Raw genomic sequence first — 25,493 nt, 5'->3', positions numbered from 1 at the left:
ATTGGGAATGTGTAACATCAAGGCTGCCCAACAAACAGTAGTAGATGGAATAAGAAGTTGCTTGGAGACGGTACTTACTCTATTGACGATATTAGTCTTGCCACATGTGACTAGCCACTCCCAGTGTAAGCTCGTCCAAGCGGAATCTAATAACACCTTATTTATATATAAGGTGAAGGTAGGTCTGCCACTGTGGCTCTTTAATCAGTTTATTTTTGGGTTGTTAGGGAGATAAATGTGAAGGTCTTTTAGAGAGAGACAGTTATGAAGTCTGTACGGGATGAAGGGGCATGGAAAATGAGTCAGTTATTGTTTGCTGATGACACAGCATTGTTGACAGATTCAAGTGAAAGACTTAAGAAATTGGTGTCTAAGTTTGGGAGAGTGTGTGAAAGAAGAAAGTTAAGAGTAAACGTGAATATGGTTATCAGGTGTAGCAGTGTGGAGGTTAGTTACGGTGTGACTTTTGAATGGATAAAACTTGAGTGAAGTGCTTTAGATACTTGTGTGTGGACATGGCGGTATATAGAACCATGATAGTAGAATTGAGTCATGGGATGGGTAAGGTGGCAAAAGCTCTGAAAGCATTGAGGAATAAGTGGAAGGAGAGGTCACCATCTGGGAGAGTGAATTAGGTATGCTTGAAGGTATAATAGTGCTAACCATGTTGTATGGCTGTGAGACATGCGTCATAAAAGAGAATTAACAGAAGAGGGTAAATGTGTTGGAAATGAAATGTTTAAGGACAGTATGTGGTGTGAGGTGGTTTGATCGAGTAAGTAATGATATTGTAAAGCGAGGTGTGGAAATAGGAAGAGTAAGTTTGAGAGAGCTGAAGAAGGTGAGAGTCATGGAGAGTGGTATGGTGAAGAGCGAAGAGGTGGTGAAAGCCTTACGTAAGATGAAGTGTGGCAAGGTGGCTGGAGTGAATGGCATTGTAGTTGACTTTATAAAGAAAGGGGGCAACTATGCTATTGATTGTTTATTAAGAGTTTTTAGTGTATGTATGGTTCAAGTTAAGGAGCCTGAGGATTGGTGAATGCATGTATATGGCCACTGCATAGATGCATTGGAGAAAAAGGTGAATGTTTAAACTGTTGTGTGTTCCTGATGAGTTATGTGGTAGGGACCGAGAGGGTGAATGCATGGACAGAGCATCAGACTGGGGTTGGAGCAGTGCGGTTTCAGGAGTGGTAGAGGATGTGTGGATCAGGAGTTTGCTTTTAAAGAATGTATGTGACAAATACGTAGAGAAACAGATGGGCTTGTATGTGGCATTTATGGATCTGGAGTAAGTATGAAATAGGGTTGATAGAAATGCTTTGTGGAAGGTGTCAATGAGTATATGGTGTGGGAGGAAATTTGCTAGAAACAGTGAGTTTTCATCAAGGGTGTAAGGCATATGTACGAGTAAGAAGAGAGGAGAGCGAGTGGGTCCCAGTGAATGCCGGTCTGGGGCAGAGGTGTTTGATGTCAGTATGGTTGTTTGATTTGTTTATGGATGTGGCAGTAAGGGACAGTCTTGAAGAGGGACAAGTATGCAGCCTGTGGTGGATGAGAGGGCCTGAGAAGTCAGTCAATTGTTGAATATAAAGAAATGCAAGGTTCTTAGGGGCTACGTTCGAATGGAGAAAAGCGTAAGGTTTGTGTACGGGTAGGGAGAGAGGACAGTGAATGGTTCAAGTGAAGGTTGGTCTGAAGCAAGGGTGAATGATGTCAACATGGTTGTTCAGTTTGTTTACGGATGGGTTGGTAAGGATGGTAAATGCAAGAGTTTCGAGAGAGCGGCAAGTATGCAATCTGTGGAGGATCAGAGAAGTGAGTTTGTTGTTGTTTGCTGATAATGCAGCGAGAAACTTAAGTCGGTGACTGAGTTTGGTAAAGTGTGTAAAAAAAGAAAGTTGAGAGAAAATGTGAAAAACAGCAAGCTTATTAGGCTCAGTAGGGTTGAGGGACAAGTAAATTGGGAGGTAATTTTGAATGGAGAAAAACTGGAGAAAGTGAAGTGTTTTAGATATAAGGGATTGGACTTAGCAGCGGCTGGAACCATGAAAGTGGAAGTGAGTCATACGGTGGGGGAGGGGGCGAAGGTTCCATACAATATCATATGAAAGCGAGTCATAGGCTGTATGTAACACTGCATAGGAGAGTGAATGTACTGGAAATTATATGTTTGAAGTTGATATGTGGTGTGAGATGGTTTGATTGAGAAAGTAATGAAAGGGTAAGAGAGATGTGTGGTAATAAAAAGAGTGTGGTTAAGAGAGCATAAGAGGGTGTATTGAAATGGTTTGGTCACATGGAGAGAATGAGTGAGGAGAGATTGACATAGAGGATATATGTGTCAGAGGTGGAGGGAACGAGAAGTGGGAGACCAAATTGGAGGTGGAAGAGTGGAGTGAAAAAGATTTTGAGCGATCGGGGCCTGAACATGCAGGAGGGTGAAAGGTGTGCAGGGAATACAGTGAATTGGAACGATGTGGTATACCGGGGTCGACGTGCTGTCAATGCATTGAACCAGGACATGTGAAGTGTCTGAGGTAAACCATGGAAAGGTTTGTGGGGCCTGGATGTGGAAAGAGAGCTGTGGTTTCGATGCATTACACACAACAGCTAGAGACTGAGTGTGAACGAATATGGCCTTTGTTGTCTTTTCGTAGCGCTACCTCGCGCGCGTGCGAGGGGAGGGGGGTGCTATTTCATGTGTGGCGGGATGACGACGGAAATGGCCGAGGGCAGCAAATATACGTGTATATATAAATTTGGTCTGTGCATGTATATGTATGTATACATTGAAATGTATAGGTATGTATATGTACGTGTGTGGGCGTGTATGTATATACATGTGTATGTGGGTGGGTTTGGCCATTCTTTCGTCTGTTTTCTTTGTGCTATCCTGCTAACGCGGGAGACAGTGACAAAGTATAATGAAATAATGAATAAAATAGTATATATATATATATATATATATATATATATATATATATATATATATATATATATATATATATATATAATCCTCCCCTCTCTTTTTTTTTTCTAATTTTCCATAAGAAGGAACAGAGAAGGGGGCCAGGTGAGGATATTCCCTCAAAAGCCCAGTCCTCTGTTCTTAATGCTACCTCGCTAATGCGGGAAATGGCGAATAGTATGAAAGAAAGAAAAAGAATAGATATATACATATATATATGTATGTATTTATGTATATTTTTATACTTTGTCGCTGTCTCCCGCGTTTGCGAGGTAGCGCAAGGAAACAGACGAAAGAAATGGCCCAACCCCCCCCCCATACACATGTACATACACACGTCCACACACGCAAATATACATACCTACACAGCCTTCCATGGTTTACCCCAGACGCTTCACATGCCTTGCTTCAATCCACTGACAGCACGTCAACCCCTGTATACCACATGACTCCAATTCACTCTATTTCTTGCCCTCCTTTCACCCTCCTGCATGTTCAGGCCCCGATCACACAAAATCCTTTTCACTCCATCTTTCCACCTCCAATTTGGTCTCCCTCTTCTCCTCGTTCCCTCCACCTCCGACACATATATCCTCTTGGTCAATCTCTCCTCACTCATTCTCTCCATGTGCCCAAACCATTTCAAAACACCCTCTTCTGCTCTCTCAACCACGCTCTTTTTATTTCCACACATCTCTCTTACCCTTACGTTACTTACTCGATCAAACCACCTCACACCACACATTGTCCTCAAACATCTCATTTCCAGCACATCCATCCTCCTGCGCACATCTCTATCCATAGCCCACGCCTCGCAACCATACAACATTGTTGGAACCACTATTCCCTCAAACATACCCATTTTTGCTTTCCGAGATAATGTTCTCGACTTCCACACATTTTTCAAGGCTCCCAAAATTTTCGCCCCCTCCCCCACCCTATGATCCACTTCCGCTTCCATGGTTCCATCCGCTGACAGATCCACTCCCAGATATCTAAAACACTTCACTTCCTCCAGTTTTTCTCCATTCAAACTCACCTCCCAATTGACTTGACCCTCACCCCTACTGTACCTAATAACCTTGCTCTTATTCACATTTACTCTCAACTTTCTTCTTCCACACACTTTACCAAACTCAGTCACCAGCTTCTGCAGTTTCTCACATGAATCAGCCACCAGCGCTGTATCATCAGCGAACAACAACTGACTCACTTCCCAAGCTCTCTCATCCCCAACAGACTTCATACTTGCCCCTCTTTCCAGGACTCTTGCATTTACCTCCCTTACAACCCCATCCATAAACAAATTAAACAACCATGGAGACATCACACACCCCTGCCGCAAACCTACATTCACTGAGAACCAATCACTTTCCTCTCTTCCTACACGTACACATGCCTTACATCCTCGATAAAAACTTTTCACTGCTTCTAACAACTTGCCTCCCACACCATATATTCTTAATACCTTCCACAGAGCATCTCTATCAACTCTATCATATGCCTTCTCCAGATCCATAAATGCTACATACAAATCCATTTGCTTTTCTAAGTATTTCTCACATACATTCTTCAAAGCAAACACCTGGTCCACACATCCTCTACCACTTCTGAAACCGCACTGCTCTTCCCCAATCTGATGCTCTGTACATGCCTTCACCCTCTCAATCAATACCCTCCCATATAATTTACCAGGAATACTCAACAAACTTATACCTCTGTAATTTGAGCACTCACTCTTATCCCCTTTGCCTTTGTACAATGGCACTACGCACGCATTCCGCCAATCCTCAGGCACCTCACCATGAGTCATACATACATTAAATAACCTTACCAACCAGTCAACAATACAGTATATATGTATATATGTATATATACATATGTATATATGTATATATATTTATTTGGCCAGAAGGCGTCATTGGATCACTTTTTAATTGATAGGCGTATATGTGAAAGACTTTAGGATGTTAATGTGCTGAGAGGGGCAACTGGAGGGATGTCTGATCATTATCTTATGGAGAAGGTTAAGATTTGTAGAGGTTTTCAGAACAGAAGAGAGAATGTTGGGGTGAAGAGAGTAAGTGAGCTGGGGATGGAGACGTATGAGGAAGGACCAGGAGAGATTGAATGCAGAATGGAAAAAGGTGAGAGCAAATGACGGAAGGGGAGTTGCGGAGGAATAGTATGTATGTAGGGAAGCAGTGATGGCTTGCGCAAAATATGCCTGTAGCATGAGGAAGGTGGGAGGTGAACAGATTAGAATAGGTAGTGAAAGGTGGGATGAAGAATAAAGGTTGTTAGTGAAAGAGAAGAGAGAGGCATTTGGACGATTTTTGAAGGGAAATAGTGAAAATGACTGGGAGGTGTATAAAAGAAAGAGGCAGGAGGTCAAGAGAAAGGTGCAAGAGGTGAAAAAGAGGGCAAGTGAGAGATGGGGTGAGAGAGTATCGTTAAATCTTAGGGAAAATATAAAGATGTTTTAGAAGGTGGTAAAAGTGCGTAAGACAGAGAACAGATGGGAATATCGGTGAAAGGGGCTAATGGGTAGGTAATAACAAGTAGTGGTGATGTGAGATGGAGTGAGTATTTTGAAGGTTTGTTGAATGTGATACATGATAGAGGGAGAATGGTTTGGTAAATAGAGGAGAGGTAATGAAAGCTATGCGGAAGATGAAAGCCAGCAAGGCGGCGGGTTTGGATGTTATTACAGTGGAATTTATTGAAAAAGGGAGTGACTTTGTTGTTTAGTGGTTGGTGAGGATGTTCAGTGTATGTATGGCTCGTGGTGAAGTGCCTGAGGATTGGCGGAATGCATGCATAGTGCCATTATACAAAGGTAAAGGGGATAAAGGTGAGTGTTCAAATTACAGAGGTATACGTTTGTTGAGTATTCCTGGAAATTATATGGGAGGGTATTGATTGAGAGGGTGAAGGCATGTACAGAGCATCAGATTGGGAAAGAGCAGTGTGGTTTCAGAAGTAGTAGAGGACTTGTGGATCAGGTGTTTGCTTTGAAGAATGTATGCGAGAAATACCCAAGAAAACAAATGGATATGTATGTAGCATTTATGGATCTAGAGAAGGCATATAATAGAGTTGATAGAGATGCTCTTTGGAAGTTATTTAGAGTATATGGTGTGGGAGGTAAGTTGCTAGAAGCAGTGAACAGTATTATCGAGGATGTAAGGCATGTGTACAAGTAGGAAGGCAAGAAAGTGATTGGTTCCCAGTGAATATCCATTTGCGATACGGGTGCGTGATGTCTCAATGGTTGTTTAATTTGTTTATGGATGGGGTTGTTAGGGAGGTAAATGGAAGAGTTTTGGAGAGAGGGGCAAGTTTGCAGTCTGTTGTGGATGAGAGGGCTTTGGAAGTGAGTCAGTTGCTGTTCGCTAATGATACAACGCTGGTAGCTGATTCCAGTGAGAAACTGCACAAGCTGGTGACTGAGTTTGGTAAAGTGTGTGAAAGATGAAAGCTGAGAGTAAATGTGAAAAAGAGCAAAGTTATTAGGTTCAGTAGGGTTGAGGGACAACTCAATTGGGAGGTAAGTATAGATGGAGAAAAACTGGAGGAAGTGAAGTATTTTAGATATCTGGGAGTGGATTTAGCAATGGGTAGAACCATGGAACCAGAGGTCATTCACAGGGTGAGGGAGAGGGCAAACGTTCTGGGAGCGATGAAGAATGTGTGGAAGTCGAGAACGTTATCTCGGAAAGCAAAAATGAGTTTGTTTGAAGGAATAGTGGTTTCATTGATGTTATAAGGTTGCGAGGCGTGGGCTATAGATAGGGTTGTGCGGAGGAGGGTAGATGTGTTGGAAATGAGATGTATGAGGACAATATGTGGAGTGAGATGGTTTGATCGAGTAAGTAATGAAAGGATAAGAGAAATGTTTGGCAATGAAATGAGTGTGGTTGAGATGGCCGAAGAGGGTGCATTGAAATGGTTTGGTCACATGAAGAGAGTGAGTGAGGAAAGATTGACGAAAAGGAAATATGTGTCAGAGGTGGAGGGAACGAGGAGAAGTGAGAGTCCAAATTGCAGGTGGAATGATGGAGTGAAAAAGATTTTGAGCGATCAGGGCCTGAACATGCAGGAGGGTGAAAGGCGTGGTAGGAATAGAGTGAATTGGGACGATGTGGTATACCAGGGTCGATGTGCTGTCAATAGATTGAACTATGGCATGTGAAGCGTCTGGATAAACCTTGGAAAGTTTTGTGAGGACTAGATGTGGAAAGGGAGCTGTGGTTTCGGTGCATTACACATGACAGCTAGAGACTGAGTGTGAAGAAATGTGGCCTTCGTTGCCTTTTCTAGCGCTACCTCGCGCACATGCGGGGGGAGAGGGAGGGGGGGGAGGAGGAGAAGGAGCAGTTGCCATTTCATGTGTGGCGGGGTGGCAATGAGAATGGATGAAGTCAGCAAGTATGAATATCTACATGTGTATATATGTACATGTCTGTATGCATATGTATATATACGTTGAGAATGGCCCAACCCACCCACATACACATGTATATACATACACGTCAAAATCCTCTCATATTCATACCTATACATCTCAACGTACACATATATATACACACACAGACATATACAAATATACACATGTACATAATTCATACTGTCTGCCCTTATTAATTTCCGTCGCCACCCCGCCACACATGAAATGACAACCCTCTCCCCTCGCATGTGCGCGAGGTAGCGCTAGGAAAAGACAACGAAGGCCACATTTCTTCACACTCAGTCTCTAGCTGTCATGTGTAATGCACCGAAACCACAGCTCCCTTTCCACATCCAGGCCCCACAAAACTTTCCCTGTTTTACCCCAGATGCTTCACATGCCCTGGTTCAATCCACTGACAGCACGTCGACCCCGGTATACCACATCGTTCCAATTCACTCTATTCCTTGCTCGCCTTTCACCCTCCTGCATGTTCAGTCCCGGATCACACAAAATCTTTTTCACTCTATCTTTCCACCTCCAATTTGGTCTCCCACTTCTCGTTCCCTCCACCACTGACACATATATCCTCTTTGTCAATCTTTCCTCACTCATTCTCTCCATTTGACCAAACTACTTCAAAACACCAACACCCTCTTCTGCTCTCTCGACTACACTCTTTTCATTACCACACATCTCTCTTACCCTTTCATTAGTTACTCGATCAAACCACCTCACACTACATATTGTCCTCAAACATCTCATTTCCAGAACATCCACCCTCCTCCGCACAACTGTATCTATAGCTAAGAGTAAATATGAATAAGAGCAAGTTTATTAGGTACAATAGGGTTGAGGGACAAGTCAGTTGGGAGGTAAATTTGAATGGAGAAAAAGTGGAGGAAGTGAAGTGTTTTAGCTATCCGGGAGTGGATTTGGCAGCTGATGGAACCATAGAAGCGGACGTGAATCATAGGGTGGGAGAGGGGGGCGAAAGTTCTGGGAGCGTTGAAAAATGTGTGGAAGTCGACAACGTTAATTTGGAGAGCAAAAATGGGTATGTTTGAAGGAACAGTGCTTCCAACATTGTTATATGGTTGCGAGGCGTGGGCCTGAGATAGAGTTGTGCGGAGGAGAGTGGATGTGCTGGAAATGAGATGTTCGAGGACAATATGTGGTGTGATTTGGTTTGACCGAGTAAGTAATGAAAGGGTAAGAGAGATGTGTGGTCATAAAAAGAGTGTGGTTCAGAGAGCAGAAGAGGGTGTTTTGAAATGGTTTGGTTACATGGAGAGAATGAGTGAGGAAACATTGGCAAACAGGATATATATGTCAGAGGTGGAGGGAACGAGAAGTGGGAGACCAGATAGAATATGGAAAGATGGAATGAAAAAGATTTTGAGTCGTCGGGGCCTGAACATGCAGGAGGGTGAAAGGCGTGCAAGGAATAGAGTGAATTGGAACGATGTGGTATACCGGGATCGACGTGCTGTCAATGGATTGAACCAGAGCATGTGAAGCGTCTAGGGTAAACCATGGAAAGTTTTGTCTGGCCTGGATGTGGAAAGAGAGCTGTGGTTTCGGTGCATTATACATGACAGCCAGATCCACTCCCAGATATCTAAAACACTTTACTTCCTCCAGTTTTTCTCCATTCAAACTTACCTCCCAATTGACTTGTCCCTCAACCCTACTGTACCTAATAACCTTGCTCTGTGTCACATTTACTCTTAACTTTCTTCTTTCACACACACTACCAAACTCAGTCACCAGCTTCTGCAGTTTCTCACATGAATCAGCTACCAGCGCTGTATCATCAGCGAACAACAACTGACTCACTTCCCAAGCTCTCTCATCCCCAACAGACTTCATACTTGCCCCTCTTTCCAAAACTCTTGCATTTACCTCCCTAACAACCCCATCCATAAACAAATTAAACAACCATGGAGACATCACACACCCCTGCCGCAAACCTACATTCACTGAGAACCAATCACTTTCCTCTCTTCCTACACGTACACATGCCTTACATCGATAAAAACTTTTCACTGCTTCTAACAACTTGCCTCCCACACCATATATTCTTAATACCTTCCAAAGAGCATCTGCCTTCTCCAGATTCATAAATGCTACATACAAATCCATTTGCTTTTCTAAGTATTTCTCACATACATTATTCAAAGCAAACACCTGATCCACACATCCTCTACCACTTCTGAAACCACACTGCTCTTCCCCAATCTGATGCTCTGTACATGCCTTCACCCTCTCAATCAACACCCTCCTATATAATTTACCAGGAATATTCAACAAACTTATACCTCTGTAATTTGAGCACTCACTCTTATCCCCTTTGCCTTTGTACAATGGCACTATGCAAGCATTTCGCCAATCCTCAGGCACCTCACCATGAATCATACATACATTAAATAACCTTACCAACCAGTCAATAATACAGTCACCCCCTTTTTTAATAAATTCCACTGCAATACCATCCAACCCTGCTCCCTTGGCGGCTTTCATCTTCCGTAAAGCTTTTACTACCTCTTCTCTGTTTACCAAATCATTTACCTCCTTCTAGAACATCTTTTTATTCTCCCTAAAATTTAATGATACTCTCTCACCCCATCTCTCATTTGCCCTCTTTTTCACCTCTTGCACCTTTCTCTTGACCTCCTGCCTCTTTCTTTTATACATCTCCCACACATTTGCATTTTTTCCCTGCAAAATCGTCCAAATGCCTCTCTCTTCTCTTTCACTAATAATCGTACTTCTTCATCCCACCACTCACTACCCTTTCTAATCAACCCACCTCCCACGCTTCTCATGCCACAAGCATCTTTTGCGCAAGCCATCACTGCTTCCCTAAATACATCCCATTCCTCCCCCACTCCCTTTACCTCCTTTGTTCCCACCTTTTTCCATTCTGTACTCAGTCTCTCCTGATATTTCCTGACACAAGTCTCCTTCCCAAGCTCACTTACTCTCATCACTCTCTTCACCCCAACATTCTCTCTTCTTTTCTGAAAACCCCTACAAATCCTCACCTTCAGACATCCCTCCAGTTGCACCTCTCAGCACATTAACATTCAAAAGTCTCTCTTTCGCACGCCTATCAATTAACACGCAATCCAATAACGCTCTCTGGCCATCTCTCCTACTTACATACGTATACTTATGTATATCTCCCTTTTTAAACCAGGTATTCCCAATAACCAGTCCTTTTTCAGCACATAAATCTACAAGTTCTTCACCATTTCCATTTACAACACTGAACACCCCATGTACACCAATTATTCCCTCAACTGCCACATTACTCACCTTTGCATTCAAATCACCCATCACTATAACCCGGTCTTGTGCATCAAAACCACTAACACACTCATTCAGTTGCTCCCAAAACACTTGCTTCTCATGATCTTTCTTCTCATGCCCAGGTGCATATGCACCAATAATCACCCATCTCTCTCCATCAACTTTCAGTTTTACCCATATCAATCTAGAATTTACTTTCTTACACTCTATCACATACTCCCACAACTCCTGTTTCAATAGTAGTGCTACTCCTTCCCTTGCTCTTGTCCTCTCACTAACCCCTGACTTTACTCCCAAGACATTCCCAAACCACTCTTCCCCTTTACCCTTGAGCTTCGTTTCACTCAGAGCCAAAACCTCCACGTTCCTTTCCTCAAACATATTACCTATCTCTCCTTTTTTCTCATCTTGGTTACATCCACACACATTTAGACACCCCAATCTGAGCCTTCGAGGAGGATGAGCACTCCCCGCGTGACTCCTTCTGTTTCCCCTTCTAGAAAGTTAGAATACATGCAAAATGTATGCAAAGGTGAGTAATGTGGCAGTTGAGGGAATAATTGGTGTATATGGGGTGTTCAGTGTTGTAAATGGAAATGGTGAAGAGCTTGTAGATTTATGTGCTGAAAAAGGACAGGTGATTGGGAATACCTGGCTTAAAAAGAGAAACATACGTATGTAAGTACGAGAGATGGCCAGAGAGCGTTATTGGATTACGTGTTAATTGATAGGCGCGCGAGAGAGAGACATTTGGATGTTAATATGCTGAGAGGTGCAACTGGAGGGATGTCTGATGATTATCTTGTACAGGCGAAGGTGAAGATTTGTAGAGGTTTTCAGAAAAGAAGAGAGAATGTTGGGGTGAAAAGAGTGGTGAGAGTAAGTGAGCTTGGGAAGGAGATTTGTGCGAGGAATTACCAGGAGAGACTGAGTAAAGAATGGAAAAGGGTGAGAACAAAGGACGTAAGGGGAGTGGGGGAGGAATGGGATGGATTTAGGGAAGCAGTGATGGCTTTTGCAAAAGATGCTTGTGGCTTGAGAAGCGTGGGAGGTGGGCAGATTAGAAAGGGCAATGAGTGGTAGGGTGAAGAAGTAAGATTATTAGTGAAGAAGAGGGAGGCATTTGGACGATTTTTGCAGGGAAATAATGGAAATGAATAGGGGATTTATAAAAGAAAGAGGCAGGAGATCAAGAGAATGGTGCAAGAGGTGAAAAAGAGGGCAAATGAGATTTGGGGTGAGAGAGTATCATTAGATTTTAGGGAGAATAAAAAGATGTTTTGGAAGAAGGTAAATAATGTGCGTAAGACAAGGGAACAAATGGGAACATCAGTGAAGGGGGCAAATGGGGAGGTGATAACAAGTAGTGGCGATGTGAGAAGGAGATGGATTGAGTATTTTGCAGGTTTGTTGAATGTGTTTGATGATAGAGTGGCAGTTACAGGGTGTTTTGGTCGAGGTGGTGTGCAGAGTGAGAGGGTTAGATAAAATGATTTGGTAAACAGAGAAGAGGTAGTAGAAGCTTTGCGGAAGATGAAAGCCGGCAAGGCAGCGGGTTTGGATGGTATTGCAGTGGAATTTATGAAAAAAGGGGGTGACTATATTACTGACTGGTTAGTAAGATTATTTAATGCATGTATGACTCATGGGGAGGTGCCTGAGGATTGGCGGAATGCTTGCCTAGTGCCACTGTACAAAGGCAAAGGGGATAAGAGTGAGTACTTAGATTACAGAGGTATAAGTTTGTTGAGTATTCCTGGGAAATTATATGGTAGGATATTGATTGAGAGGGTGAAGGCTTGTACGGAGCATCAAATTAGGGAAGAGCAGTGTGGTTTCAGAAGTGGTAAAGGATGTGTGGATCAGGAGTTTGCTTTGAAAAATGTATGTGAGAAATACTTAGAAAAGGAAATGGATATGTATGTAGCATTTATGGATCTAGAGAAGGCATATGATAGAGTTGATAGAGATGCTCTGTGGAAGTTATTAAGAATATATGGTGTGGGAGGTAAGTTGTTAGAAGCAGGGAAAAGTTTTGATCGAGGTTGTAAGGCATGTTTACGTGTAGGAAGAGAGGAAAGTGATTGGTTCTCAGTGAATGTTGTTTTGCGGCAGCGGTGTGTGATGTCTCCATGGTTGTTTAATTTGTTAATGGATGGGGTTGTTAGAGAGGTGAATGCAAGAGTTTTGGACAGAGGGGCAAGTATGCAGTCTGTTGTGGATGAGAGAGCTTGGGAAGTGAGTCAGTTGTTGTTCGCTGATGACACAGCACTGGTGGCTGATTCGAGTGAGAAACTGCTGAAGCTGATGACTGAGAGAAAGAAGAAAGCTGAGAGTAAATGTGAATAAGAGCAAGGTTATTAGGTACTGTAAGGTTGAGGGACAAGTCAATTGGGAGGTAAGTTTGAATGGAGAAAAACTGGAGGATGTGAAGTGTTTTAGACATCTAGTAATGGATTTGGCATCGGATGGAACCATGGAAGCGGAAGTGAATCATACAGTGGGGGATGGGGTGAAAGTTCTGTGAGCGTTGAAAAATATGTGGATGTCGAGAACGTTATCTTGAAAAGCAAAAATGGGTATATTTGAAGGAATAGTGGTTCCAACAATGTTATATGGTTACAAGGCGTGAGCTGTAGAGTTGTGCGGAGGAGGGTGGATGTGCTGGAAATGAGATGTTTAAGGACAATATGTGGTGTGAGGTGGTCTGATCGAGTAAGTAATGAAAGGGTAAAAGAGATGTGTGGTAATGAAAAGAGTGTGTTTGAGAGAGCAGAAGAGGGTGTTTTGAAATGGTTTGGTCACATGGGTCGACGTACTGTCAATGGATTGAGGCGTCTTGGGCAAACCATGGAAAGCTTTGTGGGGCTTGGATGTGGAAAGGAAGCTGTGGTTTCGGTGCATTCTACACGACAGCTAGAGACTGAGTGTGAACGAATGTGGCCTTTGTTGTCTTTTCCTAGCGCTACCTCGCGCACATGCTGGGGGAGGGTGTTGTCATTTCATGTGTGGCGGGGTGGCGACGGGATGAATAAGGGCAGACAGTATGAATTATGTCTATCTACATATATGTATATCTCTGTATATATATATTTTTTTTTTCCAAAAGAAGGAACAGAGGGGGCCAGGTGAGGATATTCCAAAAAAGGCCCAGTCCTCTGTTCTTAACGCTACCTCGCTAATGCGGGAAATGGCAAATAGTTTAAAAGAAAAAAAAGAAAAAAGATATATATATATATATATATATATATATATATATATATATATTTTTTTTTTTTTTTTTTTTTTTTCATACTATTCGCTATTTCCCGCGATAGCGAGGTAGCGTTAAGAACAGAGGACTGGGCCTTTGAGGGAATATCCTCACCTGGACCTCTTCTCTGTTCCTTCTTTTGGAAAAAAAAAAAAAAAAAAAAAAAAAAAAAAAAAAAAAAAAAAAACGAGAGGGGAGGATTTCCAGCCCCCCGCTCCCTTCCCTTTTAGTCGCCTTCTACGACACGCAGGGAATACGTGGGAAGTATTCTTTCTCCCCTATCCCCAGGGATAGATATATATATATATATATATATATATATATATATATATATATATATATATATATATATATATATATATATATACAGATACAGATATTTTTCATACTTGTTTGCCATTTCCCATGTTAGCAAGGTATCGCCAGGAACAGATAAAGAAAGGCCACGTTCACGTATATATATATATATATATATATATATATACATATTTTTTTTTCATATATATATATATATATATATATATACGTTGAGATGTATAGGTATGTATATATGATGTGTGTGGACGTGTATGTATATACATGTGTATGTGGGTGGGTTGGGCCATTCATTCCTCTGTTTCCTTGCGCTACTTCGCTGACGCGGGAGACAGCGACAAAGTCTAATGAATAAATATATAAATGATATATATATATATATATATATATATATATATATATATATATATATATATATGTATATATATATATGTATATATATATATATATATATATATATATATATATATATATATATATATATATATATATATATATATATATCCCTGGGGATAGGGGATTAAGAATACTTCCCACGTATTCCCTGCGTGTCGTAGAAGGCGACTAAAAGGGGAGGGAGCGGGGGCTGGAAATCCTCACCTCTCGGTTTTTTTTTTTTTTTTTTCCAAAAGAAGGAACAGAGGGGGCCAGGTGAGAATATTCCAAAAAAGGCCCAGTCCTCTGTTCTTAACGCTACCTCGCTAACGCGGGAAATGGCGAATAGTTTAAAAGAAAAGATATATATATATATATATATATATATATATATATATATATATATATATATATATATATATATATATATATATATATATTATTTTTTTTATTACACCTTGTCGCTGTCTCCCGCGTTAGCGAAGTAGCGCAAGGGAACAGACAATAGAATGACCTAACCCACCCACATACACATGTATATACATACATGCCGACACACGCACATATACATACCTGTACATTTCAATGTATATATGCATATACATGCACAGACAAAATCATATATACACATGTACCTATTCATACTTGCTGCCCTCTGCCATTCTCGTCGCCATCCCGCCACACATGAAATGACAACCCCCTCCCCCCGCATGTGCGCGACGTAGCGCTAGGAAAACACAACAAAGGCCACATTCGTTGACACTCAGTCTCTAGCTTTCATGTATAATACAACGACACCACAACGCCCTTTCCACATCTAGGCCCCACAAAAATTCCATGATTTATCCCAGACACTTCACATACCCTGGTTCAATCCATTGACAGCACGTCGACCTCTGCATACCACATCGTTCCAATTCACTCTATTCTTTGCACGCCTTTCACCCTCCTGCATGTTCAGGCCTCTATCGCTCAGAATCTTTTTCACTCCATCCTTCAACCTCCAATCTGGTCTCCTATTTCTCCTCGTTCCCTCCACCTATGATACATATATCTTCTGTCAATCTTTCCTCACTCATTCTCTCCATGTGACCAAACCATTTCAATACACCCTCTTCTGCTCTCTCAACCACACATTTATCTTACCCTTTCAATACTTACTCGATCAAACCATCTCACACCATATATTGTTCTCAAACATCTATTTTAAAACACATACGCCTTCCTCCGCACAACCCTATCTATAGCCCACGTCTCACAACCATATAACGTTGTTGGAACCACTATTCCTTCAAACATACATATTTTTGCTTTCCGAGATAATGTTCTCACCTGCCACACATTTTTTAACGCTCCCAGAACGTTCGCCCCCTCCTCCACCCTGTGGCTCACATCCGCTTCCGTGGTTCCATCCGTTGTAAATCCACTCCCAGATATCTAAAACACTTCACTTCTTCCAGTTTTTTCCATTCAGACTTACCTCCCAGTTGATTTGTACCTCAACCCTATTGTACTTAATAGCCTTGCTCTTATTCACATTTACTATCAGCTTTCTTTATTCACTCACTTTACCAAACTCAGTCACCAGCTTCTGCAGTTTTTCACCCGAATCAGCCACCAGCGATGTATCATCAGCGAACAACCGCTGACTCACTTCCCAAGCCCTCACATCCACAACAGACTGCATGCTTGCCCCTTTCTGCAAAACTCTTTCATTCGCCTCCCTAACATCCCAGTCCATAAACAAATTAAACAACCATAGAGACATCACACACCCCTGCCGCAAACAAATATTCACTAGGAACCGATCACTTTCCTCTCTTTCCACTCGTACACATTCTTTACATCCTCGATATACCTTTTTACTGCTTTGAGCCACTTGGTTCCCATAGAAATTGTCTTAATACCTGTCACAGAGCATCTCTATCAACTCTATTATATGACTTCTCCATATGCCTCTCTCTTCTCTTTCATCAATAATCTTACTTCCTCCCACCAGTCACTATCCTTTCTAATCTGCTCACCTCCCACGTTTCTCATGCCACAAGGATCTTTTGCGCAAGCAATCACTGCTTCCCTCAATACATCCCATTCCTCCCCCAGTCCCCTTACGTCCTTTACTCACACCATTTTCCATTCTGCACTCTCGGGTATTTCCTCACACAAGTCTCCTTCCCAAGCTCACTTACTCTCACCGCTCTCTTTACACTAACATTTTCTCTTCTTTTCTGAAAACCTCGACAAATTTTCACCTCCACAAGATTATCATCTAGAAGTCTCTCTTTCACACGTCTATCAATTAACACGTAATCCAATATCGCTGTCTGGCCATCTCTCATATTTACATGCGTATACTTATGTATATCTCTCTTTTTGATGTAAGTATTCCCAGTCACCAGTCCTTTTTCAACACACAGATCCACAAGCTCTTCACCATTTCCATTTACGGCACTGAACACCCCATGTATACCATTTATCAACTCAACTGTCACATTACTCACTTTCGCATTCAAATCACCCATCACTATAACCCGACTCACCTTCGCATTCAAATCACCCATCACTATAACCTGGTCTCGTGCATCAAAACTGCTAACACACTCACTCAGCTGCTCCCAAAACACTTGCCTCTCATGATCTTTATTCTCATGCCAAGATACATAGGCACCGATAATCACCCATCTCTCCATCCACTTTCAGTTTTACCCATATCAATCTAGAGTTTACTTCCTTACACTCTATCACATACTCCCACAACTCCTGTTTCAGGAATAGTGCTACTCTTTCCTTTGCTCTTGTCCTCTGACGAACCCCTAACTTTACACTCCCAAATCAATCCCAAACCACTCTTTCCCTTTACCCTTGAGCTCCGTTTCACTCAGAGCCTCAACATCCAAGTTCTTTTCCTCAAACATACTACCTGTCTCTCCTTTTTTCACATCTTGGTTACATCCACACACATTTAGACACTCCAATCTGAGCCTTCGAGGAGGATGAGCACTCTCTGCATGACTCCTTTTTCTGTTTCCCGTTTTAGGAAGTTGAAATACAAGGAGGGTGGGGGGAGGTTTCTAGCCCCCTGCTCCCGTCCCCTTTAGTCGCCTTATATATATATATATATATATATATATATATATATATATATATATATATATATATATATATATATATATATATATTCCTGGTAAATTATATGGGAGGGTATTGATTGAGAGGGTGAAGGCATGTAAAGAGCATCAGATTGGGGAAGAGCAGTGTGGTTTCAGAAGTGGTAGAGGATGTGTGGATCAGGTGTTTGCTTTGAAGAATGTATGTGAGAAATACTTAGAAAAGCAAATGGATTTGTATGTAGCATCTATGGATCTGGAGAAGGCATATGATAGAGTTGATAGAGATGCTCTGTGGAAGGTATTAAGAATATATGGTGTGGGAGGAAAGTTGTTAAAAGCAGTGAAAAGTTTTTATCGAGGATGTAAGGCATGTGTACGTGTAGGAAGAGAGGAAAGTGATTGGTTCTCAGTGAATGTAGGTTTGCGGCAGGGGTGTGTGATGTCTCCATGGTTGTTTAATTTGTTTATGGATGGGGTTGTTAGGGAGGTAAATGCAAGAGTTTTGGAAAGAGGGGCAAGTATGAAGTCTGTTGGGGATGAGAGAGCTTGGGAAGTGAGTCAGTTGTTGTTCGCTGATGATACAGCGCTGGTGGCTGATTCATGTGAGAAACTGCAGAAGCTGGTGACTGAGTTTGGTAAAGTGTGTGAAAGAAGAAAGTTAAGAGTAAATGTGAATAAGAGCAAGGTTATTAGGTACAGTAGGGTTGAGGGTCAAGTCAATTGGGAGGTGAGTTTGAATGGAGAGAAACTGGAGGAAGTGAAGTGTTTTAGATATCTGGGAGTGGATCTGGCAGCGGATGGAACCATGGAAGCGGAAGTGGATCATAGGGTGGGGGAGGGGGCGAAAATTCTGGGGGCCTTGAAGAATGTGTGGAAGTCGAGAACATTATCTCGGAAAGCAAAAATGGGTATGTTTGAAGGAATAGTGGTTCCAACAATGTTGTATGGTTGCGAGGCGTGGGCTATGGATAGAGTTGTGCGCAGGAGGATGAATGTGCTGGAAATGAGATGTTTGAGGACAATGTGTGGTGTGAGGTGGTTTGATCGAGTGAGTAACGTAAGGGTAAGAGAGATGTGTGGAAATAAATAGAGCGTGGTTGAGAGAGCAGAAGAGGGTGTTTTGAAGTGGTTTGGGCACATGGAGAGGATGAGTGAGGAAAGATTGACCAAGAGGATATATGTGTCGGAGGTGGAGGGAGCAAGGAGAAGAGGGAGACCAAATTGGAGGTGGAAAGATGGAGTGAAAAAGATTTTGTGTGATCGGGGCCTGAACATGCAGGAGGGTGAAAGGAGGGCAAGGAATAGAGTGAATTGGAGCGATGTGGTATACCGGGGTTGACGTGCTGTCAGTGGATTGAATCAAGGCATGTGAAGCGTCTGGGGTAAACCATGGAAAGCTGTGTAGGTATGTATATTTTCGTGTGTGGACGTATGTATATACATGTGTATGGGGGGGGGTTGGGCCATTTCTTTCGTCTGTTTCCTTGCGCTACCTCGCAAACGCAGGAGACAGCGACAAAGTATAAAAAAAGAAAAAAAAATATATATATATATATTTTAGGGAGAATAAAAAGATGTTCTGGAAGGAGGTAAATAAAGTGCGTAAGACAAGGGAGCAAATGGGAACTTCAGTGAAGGGCGCAAATGGGGAGGTGGTAACAAGTAGTGGTGATGTGAGAAGGAGATGGAGTGAGTATTTTGCAGGTTTGTTGAATGTGTTTGATGATAGAGTGGCAGATATTGGGTGTTTTGGTCGAGGTGGTGTGCAAAGTGAGAGGGTTAGGGAAAATGATTTGGTAAACAGAGAAGAGGTAGTAAAAGCTTTGCGGAAGATGAAAGCCGGCAAGGCAGCAGGTTTGGATGGTATTGCAGTGGAAGTTATTAAAAAAGGGGGTGACTGTATTATTGACTGGTTGGTAAGGTTATTTAATGTATGTATGACTCATGGTGAGGTGCCTGAGGATTGGCGGAATGCGTGCATTGTGCCATTGTACAAAGGCAAAGGGGATAAGAATGAGTGCTCAAATTACAGAGGTATAAGTTTGTTGAGTATTCCTGGTAAATTATATGGGAGGGTATTGATTGAGAGGGTGAAGGCATGTACAGAGCATCAGATTGGGGAAGAGCAGTGTGGTTTCAGAAGTGGTAGAGGATGTGTGGATCAGGTGTTTGCTTTGAAGAATGTATGTGAGAAATACTTAGAAAAGCAAATGGATTTGTGTGTAGCATTTATGGATCTAGAGAAGGCATATGATAGAGTTGACAGAGATGCTCTGTGGAAGGTATTAAGAATATATGGTGTGGGAGGAAAGTTGTTAGAAGCAGTGAAAAGTTTTTATCGAGGATGTAAGGCATGTGTACGTGTAGGAAGAGAGGAAAGTGATTGGTTCTCAGTGAATGTAGGTTTGCGGCAGGGGTGTGTGATGTCTCCATGGTTGTTTAATTTGTTTATGGATGGGGTTGTTAGGGAGGTAAATGCAAGAGTTTTGGAAAGAGGGGCAAGTATGAAGTCTGTTGGGGATGAGAGAGCTTGGGAAGTGAGTCAGTTGTTGTTTGGTGATGATACAGCGCTGGTGGCTGATTCATGTGAGAAACTGCAGAAGCTGGTGACTGAGTTTGGTAAAGTGTGTGAAAGAAGAAAGTTAAGAGTAAATGTGAATAAGAGCAAGGTTATTAGGTACAGTAGGGTTGAGGGTCAAGTCAATTGGGAGGTAAGTTTGAATGGAGAAAAACTGGAGGAAGTAAAGTGTTTTAGATATCTGGGAGTGTATCTGGCAGCGGATGGAACCATGGAAGCGGAAGTGGATCATAGGGTGGGGGAGGGGGCGAAAATCCTGGGAGCCTTGAAGAATGTGTGGAAGTCGAGAACATTATCTCGGAAAGCAAAAATGGGTATGTTTGAAGGAATAATGGTTCCAACAATGTTGTATGGTTGCGAGGCGTGGGCTATGGATAGAGTTGTGCGCAGGAGGATGGATGTGCTGGAAATGAGATGTTTGAGGACAATGTGTGGTGTGAGTTGGTTTGATCGAGTAAGTAACGTAAGGGTAAGAGAGATGTGTGGAAATAAAAAGAGCATGGTAGAGAGAGCAGAAGAGGGTGTTTTGAAATGGTTTGGGCACATGGAGAGAATGAGTGAGGAAAGATTGACCAAGAGGATATATGTGTCGGAGGTGGAGGGAACGAGGAGAAGTGGGAGACCAAATTTTAGATGGAAAGATGGAGTGAAAAAGATTTTGTGTGATCGGGGCCTGAACATGCAGGAGGGTGAAAGGAGGGCAAGGAATAGAGTGAATTGGATCGATGTGGTATACCGGGGTTGACGTGCTGTCAGTGGATTGAATCAGGGCATGTGAAGCGTCTGGGGTAAACCATGGAAAGCTGTGTAGGTATGTATATTTTCGTGTGTGGACGTATGTATATACATGTGTATGGGGGTGGGTTGGGCCATTTCTTTCGTCTGTTTCCTTGCGCTACCTCGCAAACGCGGTAGACAGCGACAAAGCAAAAAAAAAAAAATATATATATATATATATATATATATATATATATATACATATATATATATATATATATATATATATATATATATATATATATATATATATATATAGACAGACAGAAACATGTATATAATTCATACTTGCTGCCTTTATTCATTCCCTTCGCCGCCCTGCCATACATGAAATGACACCCTCCCCTCCCCCCGCACGTGCGCGAGATAGCGCTAGTAAAAGACAACAAAGGCCATATTCGTTCACACTCAGTCTCTAACTGTCATGTATCATGCACCGACACCACAGCTCCCTTTCCACATCCAGGCCTCACAAAACTTTCCATGGTTTACCCCAGACGCTTCACATGCCCTGTTTCAATCCATTGACAGCACGTCGACCTCGGTATACTACATAGTTGCAATTCACTCTTTTCCTTGCACGCCTTTCACCCTCCTGTATGTTCAGGCCCCGATCGCCCAAAATCTTTTTCACTCCATCCTTCCACCTTCAATTTGGTCTCCCACTTCTCCTCGTTCCCTCCAGCTCTGACACATACATCCTCTTTGTCAATCTTTCCACACTCATTCTCTCCATGTGACCAAATCATTTCAACACACCCTCCTCTGCTCTCTCAACCACACTTTTTTTGTTACCTCACATCTCTCTTACCCTTTCATTACTTACTCGATCAAACCATCTCACACCACATATTGCCCTCAAACATCTCATTTCTAACACATCCATCCTCCGACGAACCCTATCTATAGCCCACGTCTCACAATCATATAACATTGTTGGAACCACTATTCCCTTAAACATGCCTATTTTTGCTTTCCGAGATAATGTTTTCGCCCTCCACACATTATTCAACGCTCCCAGAACTTTTGCCCCCATCCCCACCCTGTGACTCACTTACGCTTCCATTGTTCTATCCGCTGCCAAATCCACCCCCAGATATCTAAAACACTTCTCTTCCTCCAGTTTTTTTCCATTTAAACTTACCTCCATATACCCTACTGTACCTAATAACCTTGCTCTTATTCACATTTATTCTCAGCTTTCTTTTTTCACACATTTTACCAAACTCAGTCACCAGCTTTACAATTTCTCATCCGAACAACAGCCGACTCACTTCCCAACCCTTTCATTCACAACAGACTGCATACTTGCCCCTCTCTCCAAAACTCTAGCATTCACCTCCCTAACAACCCCATCCATAAATAAATTAAACAACCATGGAGACATAACGCACCCCTGCCGCAAACCGACATTCACTCGGAACCAATCACTTTCCTCTCTTTCTATTCGTACACATGCCTTACATCCTTGATAAAAACTTTTCACTGCTTCTAGCAGCTAACCTCCCACACCATATACTCTTAATACCTTCAAAGAACTTCTCTATCAACTCTAGAATATGTCTTCTCCATAACCATAAATGCTACAAACAAATCCATAAGCATTTCTCACATACATTCTTGAAAGCAAACACCTGATCCACACATCATCTACCACTTCTGAAACAACATTGCTTTTCCCCAGTCTGATGTTTTTTACATGCCTTTACCTTCTCACTCAATATCCTCCCATATAATTTCCCAGGAATACTCAACAAACTTATACCTCTGTAATTTGAGCACTCACCTTTGTCCCCTTTGCCTTTGTACAGTGGCACTATGCATGCATTCCGCCAATCCTCACTCACTTCACCATGAACCATACATACATTTATTATCCTTATCGGCCAGTCAATAACACATTTACTCCCTTTTTTAATAAATTCCACTGCAATACCATCCAAATCCGCTGCCTTGCCGGTTTTCATCTTCCACAAAAGTTTTCACCACCTCTTCTCTCTTTACCAAAGCATTCTCCCTGACCCTCTCACTTCGCACACCACCTCGACTAAAACACCCTATATATGTCACTCTGACATCAAACAAACTCAACAAACCTTCAAAATGCTCATTTTATATCCTTCTCACATCACCACTCCTTGTTATTATCTCCCCATTATCCCCCTTCAGCGATGTTCCCGTTTATTCTCTTGCCTCGCGCTTTATTCACCTCCTTCCAAAAATCTTATTCTCCCTGAAATTCATTTATACTCTGTCACCCCAACTCTCATTTGCCCTCTTTTTCACCTCTTGCACCTTTGTCTTGAACTCCTGCCTCTTTCTTCTATACATATCCCAGTCATTCGCACTACTACTGTGCAAAAATCGTCTAAACGCCTCTCTCTCTTCTGTTTCACTAACAACCCTACTTCTTCATCCCACCACTCACTGCCCATTCTAATCTGCCCACCTCCCACCATTCACATGCCAAAAGCATCTTTTGCGCAAGCCATCACTGCTTCTCTATATACATCCCATTCCTTCATCTCACACTTTTCCATTCTACACTCAATATCTTTTGGTACTTCCTCACAAAAGTCTCCTTTCCAATCTCACTTACTCTCACCACTCTTCACCCCATTTTTTTTTTTCTTCTTAAAACCTCTACAAATTTTCACCTTTGCCTCCACAAGATAGTGATCAGACATAACCTCCAGTTGCCCCTCTAAGCGCATTACCATCCAAAAGTCTCTATTTCACGCGCCTGTCAATTAACACGTAATCCAATAACGCTCTCTGGACATCTCTCCTATTTACATGGGTATACTTATGTATATCTCTCTTTTTATACCAGGTATTCGCAATCACCAGTCCTATTTCAGCACACATATCTACAAGCTCTTCACCATTTCCATTTACAACACTAAACACCCCATTTACACCAATTATAACCTCAACTGCCCCATTACTCACCTTCCCATTTAAATCACCTATCATTATTACCCGGACTTGTGCATCAAAGCTGCTAACACACTCACTTACCTGCTTCCAAAACACTTGCCTCTCATGATCTTTCTTCCCTTGACCATATATGTATATATATATATATATATATATATATATATATATATATATATATATATATATATATATATATATATATTTAATGATACTCTCTCACCCCAACTCTCATTTGCCCTTTTTTTCACCTCTTGCACCTTTCTCTTGACCTCCTGTCTCTCTTTTATACATCTCCCACTCAATTGCATTTTTTCCCTGCAAAAATCGTCCAAATGCCTCTCTCTTCTCTTTCACTAATACTCTTACTTCTTCATCCCACCACTCACTACCCTTTCTAATCAACCCACCTCCCACTCTTCTCATGCCACAAGCATCTTTTGCGCAATCCATCACTGATTCCCTAAATACATCCCATTCCTCCCCCACTCCCCTTACTTCCATTGTTCTCACCTTTTTCCATTCTGTACTCAGTCTCTCCTGGTACTTCCTCACACAGGTCTCCTTCTCAAGCTCACTTACTCTCACCACCCTCTTCACCCCAACATTCACTCTTCTTTTCTGAAAACCCATACAAATCTTCACCTTAGCCTCCACAAGATAATGATCAGACATCCCTCCAGTTGCACCTCTCAGCACATTGACATCCAAAAGTCTCTCTTTCGCACGCCTGTCAATTAACACGTAATCCAATAACGCTCTCTGGCCATCTCTCCTACTTACATAAGTATACTTATGTATATCTCGCTTTTTAAACCAGGTATTCCCAATCATCAGTCCTTTTTCAGCACATAAATCTACAAGCTCTTCACCATTTCCATTTACAACACTGAACACCCCATGTATACCAATTATTCCCTCAACTGCCACATTACTCACCTTTGCATTCAAATCACCCATCACTATGACCCGGTCTCGTGCATCAAAACCACTAACACACTCATTCAGCTGCTCCCAAAACACTTGCCTCTCTTGATCTTTCTTCTCATGCCCAGGTGCATATGCACCAATAATCACCCACCTCTCTCCATCAACTTTCAGTTTTACCCATATTAATCGAGAATTTACTTTCTTACACTCTATCACATACTCCCACAACTCCTGTTTCAGGAGTATTGCTACTCCTTCCCTTGCTCTTGTCCTCTCACTAACCCCTGACTTTACTCCCCAGACATTCCCAAACCACTCTTCCCCTTTGCCCTTGAGCTTCGTTTCACTCAGAGCCAAAACATCCAGGTTCCTTTCCTCAAACATACTACCTATCTCTCCTTTTTTCACATCTTGGTTACATCCACACACATTTAGGCACCCCACTCTGAGCCTTCGAGGAGGATGAGCACTCCCCGCGTGAC

General features: G+C 42.2%; 1 protein-coding gene across 3 annotated transcripts in view; it reads left to right on the top strand.

Annotated features, from left to right (window-relative positions):
• LOC139753338 (MTOR-associated protein MEAK7-like) overlaps positions 1 to 25,493 on the top strand; it is a 342,712-nt gene that overhangs the window by 279,444 nt on the left and 37,775 nt on the right. The window lies entirely within an intron of this gene.

The sequence above is a fragment of the Panulirus ornatus genome, chromosome 14 (assembly GCF_036320965.1).
Source record: "Panulirus ornatus isolate Po-2019 chromosome 14, ASM3632096v1, whole genome shotgun sequence".
Taxonomy (NCBI): domain Eukaryota; kingdom Metazoa; phylum Arthropoda; class Malacostraca; order Decapoda; family Palinuridae; genus Panulirus; species Panulirus ornatus.
Note: the sequence above shows the minus strand (reverse complement) of the source record. Positions and strands in the feature narration are given on the sequence as shown.